The sequence below is a fragment of the Lepisosteus platostomus genome, chromosome 5, assembly GCF_059453375.1.
Source record: "Lepisosteus platostomus isolate fLepPlt1 chromosome 5, fLepPlt1.hap1, whole genome shotgun sequence".
In the NCBI taxonomy this organism is placed as follows: Eukaryota; Metazoa; Chordata; class Actinopteri; order Semionotiformes; family Lepisosteidae; genus Lepisosteus; species Lepisosteus platostomus.
The window spans coordinates 41,464,447-41,474,834 of NC_142615.1; the positions used below are offsets into that span (position 1 = coordinate 41,464,447).

The 10,388-nt window shown below is 38.4% G+C and overlaps 3 non-coding genes across 3 annotated transcripts; 2 read left to right on the top strand and 1 right to left on the bottom strand.

The window, feature by feature from the left end:
• Nucleotides 1-2,817: 2,817 nt before the first annotated feature.
• trnam-cau (transfer RNA methionine (anticodon CAU)) lies at nucleotides 2,818-2,889 on the bottom strand. The gene has a single exon. It is a non-coding gene; the product is annotated as a tRNA-Met (tRNA).
• Nucleotides 2,890-3,986: 1,097 nt separating this feature from the next.
• trnay-gua (transfer RNA tyrosine (anticodon GUA)) lies at nucleotides 3,987-4,075 on the top strand. The gene is given in 2 exon segments: nucleotides 3,987-4,023; nucleotides 4,039-4,075. It is a non-coding gene; the product is annotated as a tRNA-Tyr (tRNA).
• A 2,713-nt stretch (nucleotides 4,076-6,788) lies between these two features.
• Nucleotides 6,789-6,860, top strand: trnan-guu (transfer RNA asparagine (anticodon GUU)). Its single transcript has one exon. It is a non-coding gene; the product is annotated as a tRNA-Asn (tRNA).
• The last annotated feature ends 3,528 nt before the right edge of the window (nucleotides 6,861-10,388 follow it).

Here is a 10,388-nt window from a genome sequence, read left to right on the forward strand (position 1 = left end):
TCCAGGTGGATGCTGCACATTGGTGGTAGTGGAGGGGAGTCCCCATTACCTGTAAGGCTCTTTGAGTGGAGTGTCCAGAAAAGCACTATATAAGTGTAAGCAATTATTATTATTATTATTTATTAACTGTTTTCTAGATATTTAAACATGATCAAGAAAAGAATCAGTACTCACCAATCGGTGAAGTTAATCGATTTTTCTACGGTTCTTCAGTTGAAATAATTGGTTGTCGATAGATAAGTGATCAATAACTCTTCTCCGTGCGCTCCATGCGCCTCCCGCGCTCTTTCTCTCTCTGATCCCGGCTCTCTGGCTGGTGTCTGTGACGTCACAGCGCTTATTCTGACAGAGCAGAGCGCGTCTCTGCTGCTTTTGTGTGTCTTTTTCAGGAATGCCAGAGGTACTCGAAATGTTGCAAAAAGAAAAGCGTTTTTTTTGTTTTGTAAAAAAGTGAGTGCTAATTTTTATTTTATACAGGAAACGCATGCATTTTGAAACACTAAATTCTATAAATAATTGAGAAATAATAAAGCCAGGAAAACACATATGTAAAAATACAATTTGATCACATAATTTACTTCATTACCTCTGGTGGTTAAATGTTTTTTTTTCTGTTGTGTTTTTTTCTCTTGTACCTGTTTCTGATCCTCTGGTTGTAGTTATATTTGTAAATTCGTTTAATAAAAAAAAGAGCGCGTCTCTGCTGGAGGAGACTCCTGTCCGGAGCCCGGAGGGCTTTTCATACAAATATAACATCTCCCCCCCAAAAAAAAGGGGCTGTGAAGAGAGGCGATTTATAACAGTTGGAGGTGGAGAGCGACAAACCGAGGAATGAAATTCATTAAACAGAAAAAAAAAGTTTACTTCACAGATTAATGCGTTACAAAGCGTACCCATGTGGAGCAGTAGAGAACGAGCACGAGTCCCTGAAATAAGCGCTTTTAAGGGTTTTACACGAATCATCAGAGTATAGAAGCCAGGAGGATCAGACTCATGTTCCTGGAGGTTAAAATGTGTATCCTGGTTTTATTTCCACCCAGCTCTCAGCTCTATAGATAGTCTGATGATTTAAATTAACTGTATAACTGTTACAAGACTTCATCTAATTGTACATTTATAAGACTGTCTGTGAGACACTTGTGAGAGCAGCTGAATCTCAGGGCTGGTGTAGAATCACCAGAGCACTGCTCAGAGATACAGACTGGTCAACTGGTCACGACCATCGGCCCATTGGCTACTAATAATCAATATACTGATCAGAGTGTCAATACCGGTGTTTATTACATAAATACTAATATAATTCCACACTCACTTGTGTTATAAAACACTTAAAAAACATGTTTGGAGGCTGATATACAGTAAAGAAAGTAATACTGAAGGGCTGGAAGTCCTGGAAAGGGTTAATAGAAGCTTCTTGCTTCTGCCCTGGAAAAGAGCCCACAGCTGCCAGGTCAGTGACCCCTGAGCCCAGTTCACAGAGAGGAGAACCAGGAGCTCTTTTATGTCTCTAAGAGGACTGGGAGAAAGGAGAAAAGGGGGAGATGTGACTTGAGTCCAGGCTGTTCTGTCTGATATTGTTCATGTAGCAGCACTGATTGTCTGAATATCTTCTGATTCTGGATTGTGAGGATAGAGAGCAGTACGGAGTTGAGCTTCTGTCTGATTGTGAGTCTAAGCTGTGAATCTGACTGAGAAGAGAATAATGTTTTTTTTTATTCTGCCTCAGAATTTTTCTTCTTTGCCAAGTGGTGTTACATCCCCTTCAGATACTCTGCACAGACTGCCAGACAGAAGAGGAGAGAGAGATGGACAGATAAGAGCACACGCAGCGAGAGAGACATACGTCTTGATTTACTTTGAAGCAAGTGTTCATTTCCCTTCTGGAACAAGTTGTTTCTGAAGTTCAAGAAATTCAAACAACTTATGAAAGATAAAATAGTCTTGCTTATCAGGACAGAAGAAATACCGCAGGAAAATGCCAGTGATTTTTCTCCTTTTAACGAAAAGTGGAGAAAAACAACGGCAGTGCATTTCCGTCGGCTTGATTTAGCTTAATACAAGTATTCACTTCCTTTTCTGTAGATTACAGCCTGCGAAAGATGAAATAAAGTTATTGGTTATTCATGGTCAGTGCAGGAGAAATACTGCTGGCTGGCAGGAAAATGTCAGTATTTTATTTTAACTACAAATGTGTGAATGGCAAAAAGCAAAGGGAGTGTGTTTCTGTGCAGTTGTTAAACAAAGGGCTGGTGATTCAAACCCACTCAGGGATGTGCTTCAGATTGTTCCACTGTAACCATAATCTCTGCTTAAACTTGATGGGATTTCTTTGCAAACCCTCTTGAAATTTGCATTTTACTCGTGTGGAACTACAAGTAAACAATTAAGTACCTCAGTAAATGTCCAAGAGAACCATTTTCACGTGTGGAATTTTATCTTCAACTGGCTGTCAGGAGAATTCATTTATACACCCGTTGTATCCTTAGCAAAAATATTTTAAAATTAGAACACAGATTTGTTGGAGAACTTGACAATCATTATTAAATGAGTATTATACAAATGTGCGTTGATATTTTGTATATGTACCTTAATTGTAATAAATCTAAACATAATTGCTTTGATATGGATGTTCATTTGAAGGATTTGAGGAAACTATCAAGGATCTCAGAACAACCAAAGATACATTTGGGCATCTGCTATTGGTAAAGATTAACGAATACAGTAAGTGTGAAGCTTGCAGACACACGAGAGAAAAATCAGTTTTAACGCACTTCATTAAACGGATGGTGTGCTTATCAATCGTTCATAAGATACACATAGCAGAGGATGGTTTCGATCCATCGACCTCTGGGTTATGGGCCCAGCACGCTTCCGCTGCGCCACTCTGCTGACAGCTGCTGTAGCGTGATTCAACACAACTGCTCTATCTTTGCTTTCTAAAAGTGCGCCCGAGATGAAAAGTCTAAACGGTAAACGCAGACGTCACTTTGAGCACTTGGTCTTTTATAGTACAAATATCACATGCTGCTCTACATGGGCGTGTCTTCAATATCGTTGTGAACCAAAGCTTCTGCTTTCCAAGGCAACTGAATCTTTCGTCGTTAATTCCCAAATCTTCAATGAGAATCAGTGAAACGAAAACCACATGTACACACTCGCGTCCTAGCGTGAAAGAAAAATGATGTAAGCATTTGAGAAATAACGAGAGTAGTCTGAACATCTCCAGCCTGGCAACTGCTCTACAAAGAGATCGCTCCCTCTACACGCACTTTATAACGCTGAAAATGATTCAGGAAGCACAGCAAAGTTCTATAACCAGCGAATGCATCTGCATACATAAAATGTCAATTTTTCAAAAGTAAAATCTTCAGCTTTGAAAGATTGTCATCTATATATTTTCGTTTTTCTCTTTTTTTACATAACACGCTTTCGAGAAACAAACTGTCTTGTAATGAAGACTGCATTAGAAAATGTGTATCTAGCTTTGTCAACACAACTAGTAAACTTCAGTTACAAATTCTAGTAACATGGCAATATATATAGTAATGACAAACTAATTACATGATCCTGCTAATATTTAACTCAAAAGCACATTTCGATTCAAATATAAATTTTAACATTTACAACTTCTATATTTCCACGTAAATATAATTAATGTAGCACAAACGCTACTTTCTAAAAAAGACAGAATGAAACTGTTTGTTTTGTGTTTCATGGTGATCCTCCTCTCGATACTAATGAAATGTTTAATATGATCCCTCGAGAAACAAAAAGGAGTCCATTTCCGCCTGGAATGATTGATGCCCCATCAAACATTTTGTAATATCCCCGGAAGTTTATACAGTAGAATCCTGGTTCGTGGCTTAAATTCAAGGTAAACAAGACTAAGAAAACGAGTTGGAAACTTGATGTCGAACTGGGATTTAAATCACCTGGAACATTTCACTACATTGGGCAGTATGTGCCAGGGAGCATTGCTTGACATGTCTTCGATAGCTCAGTTGGTAGAGCGGAGGACTGTACTACAGTCAGGAGGGGATCCTTAGGTCGCTGGTTCGATTCCGGCTCGAAGGAAGGTGCTTTCTGCGTACTTTAATCAAAGAGTTAAAATAGCGAATCTTTTTCACTCAGACATTGATCAAAAGCTCAATAAACGACGAAGCAGAGGCTCCTGTTCCGAACTCAGCCCACGTCTGATTGTCTTGTTTTGGCCAATATCTGATCTTTGAATTAAGGGAATACTCTGTTTGCTTTGTAATTAAAAAAAAAACATACAGTACAAATGTCAATTTCATTTTGGTTTCAAGATCGCAATTTAGTGTGAAACATAAAAGCCATTATTTTCCCTCACGGGATCAAAAGGGTATTTATCTATAAATCTCTTGTACGTCATTTACAATGGCCTTTCAACTAATAGCCCGTGCAGGGATCAAACCCTAGCTGTTGGTACACTACGAGTTGCGTAAGGCTCTGTAACGCGCAGATGAGAAACTAACCTCTGCTTCTTCATTATATACACAGTAAGCTATATATGCGAGCTTACTGCCTCCTACGGGCTCTGTATTTGTTAGCGGTACAAGACCGGCCGTGGAGAAATAAAGTGAGGAGGGTGTGTACATTAAAAGGCTCATAGCGTCCCTGGAAGGGCTCAAACCACCACCCTTTTGGTTAACAACCGAACCAAAAAGACGCATGTACAGCTTAACACTTCTCGGTCTCAGTGAAAGTGATACACTCCGTAAAATTTCCAGAGATTCATTTATTTTAAAAGGAAAATCACCAACAGCGGCCGAGATCTACTGGAGTTTTTTCATTCTATACTGCGATTTCTGAAGGGTACCCTGTGAAAATACGAGTTTTGACGAGAAGGGATGGACATATAAGGTCAAAAGGCTTGGGGAATTGAACTTTAAGGTGAAAGGCTTGACTGCGGGTTCAGTAGCAGCAGAACCTAATCAGTATCAGTTGACTCCGATATACTTTGAAAATGAACTTTGGGATTTAGAGTCAGACGTGCTACCGTTGCACCATGGGGTACTTAATTTAAAAAAATAGAAAAAACAATCAGTGTTCCTGGATCTGTAATTGAGAACAACACCTGCACAAGAGCTGCGCAGGAAGAATAAAAGCCGTAAAAGGTGATGGTCATCCTGTCACCGTAACTTAGTTGGCGCAACAGTAGCGTGTCTGACTCCAGATCAGAAGGCTGCGTGTTCAAATCACGTCGAGGTCAGCTGTTACTTTTTCAGGTTCTGCTGGTCCTGAACACGGAATTCACACCATGCAGTTGAGTTCTATCTGTACACCACATAGATAATCTAAACAAAATAGAGCAGTACAGGACACGCAGTGTGGAGCTCACACAGGCTTACAGTCTCCAGCATTGGAGTGAAGAGGAAAAAAAGAACTTTGTTTTTTTTTTAAGAGAAAAGGCACAGATCACATCTGCTTAACATCACGTCCAACTTTACATCAGATAATGGAATCACGGATGTTTCAGATAACTTTTTTTTAATACAGGTTCAAGCAAACCTGAAAGTTAATGAGTTTCCGGACACTTTTGTTTTATTAAAAAGTGTCTGAAGCCTGAAAATGTAATTTGAAAATTAAATAACCGGCTATTGGACATTAGCAGGTGCTTTTTGTAACGATTTGCTATTTCATGCTGGAAAACAAAGGAAACAGACCCAACGTTTGCTTTCAGGTGCGGTTCATTACATAATATACATCTATTACTGAGGAGCTTGAATAAAATTTACACGAGCCAGGTAGAAGTCGAACCTACAATCTTATGATCCGAAATGAGACGCGTTGTTTAGTAAACCGCTGGCATTTCACATGACCTGAATTTCCCCATAGTGTGCTCAGCGCCGCTACTAGTAATGCACCGCTCCGTCTAAAATTTCAAAGTGAGAAACGTGTTTTCTGATTTTTTATGAGTTTTAAAATATAATATATTTAAATCAGACAAGGGGTTTATGTTTTGCACTGAAATTCCGATTGACTGAGGATTCAAAGAAAGACTGTTTTCTTCCACAACACCGTATAATTATCACATCCACCAGACTCTCCAACCTCTCCAGACCTTGCTGGGTGAGCAATTGCTCCGATAAATTAGGTCACGTATCATGTTAAATCATTTCTTCTCAACACAACATTTCCTGGTGCACGTTTTCTCTATGAAAAAAAAGACATTTTTCCCTTGCACGATTTCTCGTTTTTTATCAAAGCGTGCAGAAATAAAAAAGAAGAAGAAATAGTGTCGCAAAAGAACTCTGTCGCCCTTGGGAGATGTCAAACGCATTGGACATGAAAATGCCAGATAAAAGCCAGTTCTCTTCGTTTCTCAGTGTCGGGGCTGCTATGTAAAAGAGGCAATTTGCTCTGAGCGCAGGTTCAGCGCTTACTGAACGCAGATGTCTCAGAGCGGTGTGTCCAAGTGGCTGTAAAAGGTGATGGGTGCCCTGTCACCGTAGCCTAGTTGGTTAAAGCACTTCTCTATTAACCGAAAGAACCGAGATTCAAATCCCAGCCGTGCCTTTCTTCTTATCTTGTAGTACAGAACGTATCATTTCGGGCAATCACAAAGGGCTTGATTTCGTTAAATGCATGTGTTCATTTCCTTTCTGGAAAACTTGTTTTTGATTAAATTCACACAGCTTGCGAAAAATGAAATTCAATTCTTGGTTATCAGTGCAGAAGAAATATTACCATCTGGCAAAATAAACGGTAAGAGATTTTTTTTTAACCGAAAACTTGTGATTCGAGAAAATACCCTTCCAGTCATTGTCTGTGGCGCAATCGGTTAGCGCGTTCGGCTGTTAACCGAAAGGTTGGTGGTTCGAGTCCACCCGGGGACGGGGTTCTTTTGCGATGTAAACGTTGTCTTCAGTCAATTGGATTTCTCAGCGAAACCATAACCATTTTAATATTTGCAGGAAATGTGAGTGTTTAACACGTGTCAGGGTCACCGGGAAATGTCCAATAATGCCCAACATTGCAACTCCCCAGAAAACCATATTCACCCAAAAAATATTATCGTCGAATCTTCATTTATATTCCAGTTGAATCCTCTGCTGAAATATTTTAAAAATACAATGCAGGTTTGTTTGAGAACTTGACAAGCATTGTTACGATGGCACTGTGCATAAATATGTCAAAAGGATTTTGATATTTTGACATATTTATCTTAAGTTTAAACATAAATACTATACAGTCTATTGTAATTTTAAAATATGTTAGCTGAGGATGCAAAGGGGTGAAAGGGAAAGGTCAGAGGGTATAGTAAAAACGAGGTTAGGATTGGTGGAGGTGGTAGGGATGTTGATGGTTTTTCTCTGTAGAGGATGATTGAGTTTTTTATCCTTCTCTGAAGTGAGAAATTGGAAGAGTTGGGAGTTGAGGGATCTGATGAGGTTAGTTATAAAAGGAAGTTGATGTGGAGCTGTTACCTGTTAGCCGTAAAACTTCCTAACGTCTTTGATATTGTCATCAAAGATAAACTGCAGTAAGCAAAGATAAAGAAAATTATCTTTGCTTACTGCCCTGTCTTTCTCACACCTGAAGAAGGCTCTACGGCCAACAGGTAATGTTTCCTTTCTTCTCTTTTCAGCATGGAATAATCCTTTACTTGTTCCTTTGCAGCCTACGCATGCTGACACAGCTACTCACCTGATATATAACATTCCTATAATCACAACTATGAATGTCCACTGTGGGTATTTTTTCCATTATTATTTATTTTGGCATTGAAGCATATTTATGTAATACCGAAGTGTCATAATCACTGAAAAACATATTTTTTCATTTAGAAAGAATTAAAAAAATATAAATCACTATGAATTACATTTAACCTGTTCTGATCTAGGTTTTCTATATACTTTAACATGCCATGTTCAGAATGTCACAACGCAGAAATGCAACAGTGAAGTTTTGTAATTACAAATGTTCGTGATGAGTGATTTTGTCTCTCTTACCTTAGTGTCAGAATACTAAGATGTTTTGGTAATGAGGAAGGAGGGAAAAAGTAATTCAGCAGAAGGGGTGCTATTTTGTCGACTATAAATCCTCACATGCCATGTTTAGAGGGTCATATTAAAAAAATGGTACAGTAAATTTTCTTATACTTCATGATTTTCATAATTTGTTACCTTGTGTCTCACACCTTTGTGTCAGAATTCTGAGATGTTTTTTTTCTAAACAGGGGCCATCGCAATACAACAGAAAGAGCAATTAGCTTTTTCCTATAAATTCTCTCATGCCACATTCAGAGGGTCATATTTTAAAAATGGTACAGCAACATTTCCTGAAGTTCAGGATTTTGAGAGTCTGTTACATTGTGTCTCACACCTCAGTGGCAGAATTGTGAGACGATTTTATAATCAGGAGGGAGGGTCATAGCAATAAGCAGAAAGTGTCATCACCCTTTGCTCATCCTCCGTTAACCATATATTCTCATATGCTATGTTCTAAATGTCCCATTGTAAACTGCTATAATAACATTTCTTGCAAAATGCAAGATTTTGAGACTTTGAGAATTCACGTTTTGCCTTTGTCTTATTTACTTGTTGTCTAACATGCCAGTTTGTGTTATTGTGAGTTTTGAAAATTGGTTTTCGATTTTCTGAAATGTGTTTCATACAAAAATGCAATTTGGATAATCATTACTTACATATTCCCCTTTACTGAGGATATGTGCAGTAATCCACTCGGATTAGTATTTTTAAAAATGACTATAGAGAGCCATCTACAGGCGAAAGGCGGAATAACAGCACAGCAGCAGCACTTAAGGTGGAACGAAAAACGCGAATAAGAAGCTGGCGAATAAGCAGCCAACTTCAGCCTCGTTAATGCAATAGGATTGGGTGAGGTAGAAAAATATTTCTTCCTCTGAATCCTAACATTTTTGTAGGTGTTCTAGGACTTCTCGTTTCAGATAAAGCTGCCAATACATCACTTATTTCTACTCCATCAATATCAGCAGTGTTATCAGTACTGAGCCCTAAGTGTGGGTCCTGTCATCATATAAAAACTTGAACGTATCAACTGCATTCACCTGAAAAAATCTGATAAAATTGAAAAATACATCGGAAACAAATTTACACTGTTTTTTTCAGATCCAGAAGAGACTCATCATGAGACTCAAAACAGACCTGTTTTTAATTCTTTCCAGGAGGAAAGATTATTCAGATGCAAACATGGGTCCAAAATCAATGTACTCACCTATCTGTGTTGCTTCTTCAAATCCTTCAACTGAACGTCGGTATTAAGGGATGATATCATACAAATTTTGGTTTTCTTTTAAAGCACTTTTTTTAAAAAATATGAGCCTCTATTATAGTTGTCTTGGATGTTTCACAAGGTATAATAGACCCCCTTGTGCCCTCCGCTAAAATATTATAAAATACAACAATCTTTATATATATATAGAACAGCATTTATGGTTACATCTATATTAAAATTAAGATAAATATACAAAAGTATTGAAATACAAATGTACAGTCCTAACATAATCATGCTGTCCAACTGTCTTTTTTGCTTTTCAAGTTCTCCAACAAATCTGTGTTGTAATTTTAAATATTTTAACTAAGGGTGCAACGAGAGTATAAATGAATTCTCCCGCCAGCCATTTGAAGGTCAAAGTCCATGGCTGAATATGATTCCCTTGAATGTTGGCCATGACTGGTCATTCCCAGTGATAATGACTAATGTACTCACTTGTTTACTTGTTGTAGTTTGACACACAAAACAACTGCATTTCCTGCAAATATCAAGTGGGTTAAGGTTTTACTAAGGAATCCAATTAAGTAGAATAATGAGAAATGGGCTCGAACCACTAACCTTTCAATTAACAGCTCCCAGAGACTCACGTGCAACCCTTTTCTCCATTTGCAACCTTTTGGTAAAAAAAAGACTTTATTCTTGCCGGCCTGTGATATTTGTTTTGCACTGATAAGCAAGATCTGTGTTTCATCTTTCGCAAGCTGTATGAATTTCATGAAAAGCAAGTTGTTCTACAAAGAAAATGAAAACTTGCATTTAACAAAATCAAGCCGCACGTGATCATCCATAGTGATACATTCTATAAGACAAGACAGGAAGAAAGGCAACACTGGGATTTGAACTCAAGATCTCCTGTTTAATAGGAAAACGCATTAACCAAATCAGCCAAAGTGCTGTCAGAGTATTAACATCATGTCTGATGTCAGTGATTGCAGCTGACAAGGAGGATCGCTGGAGGACAGTTCACTGTGAACAAGTCAGCCTGCATGATGAGGGGAAGAGACCAGCCTCTGTGATGCACTATAGAGTTACACTAACCTTCTGCCCTACTGTTCTCTGCTGCATTCTACCCTAGCAGATAAATATTGGTTTCCATGCGTGTAAGG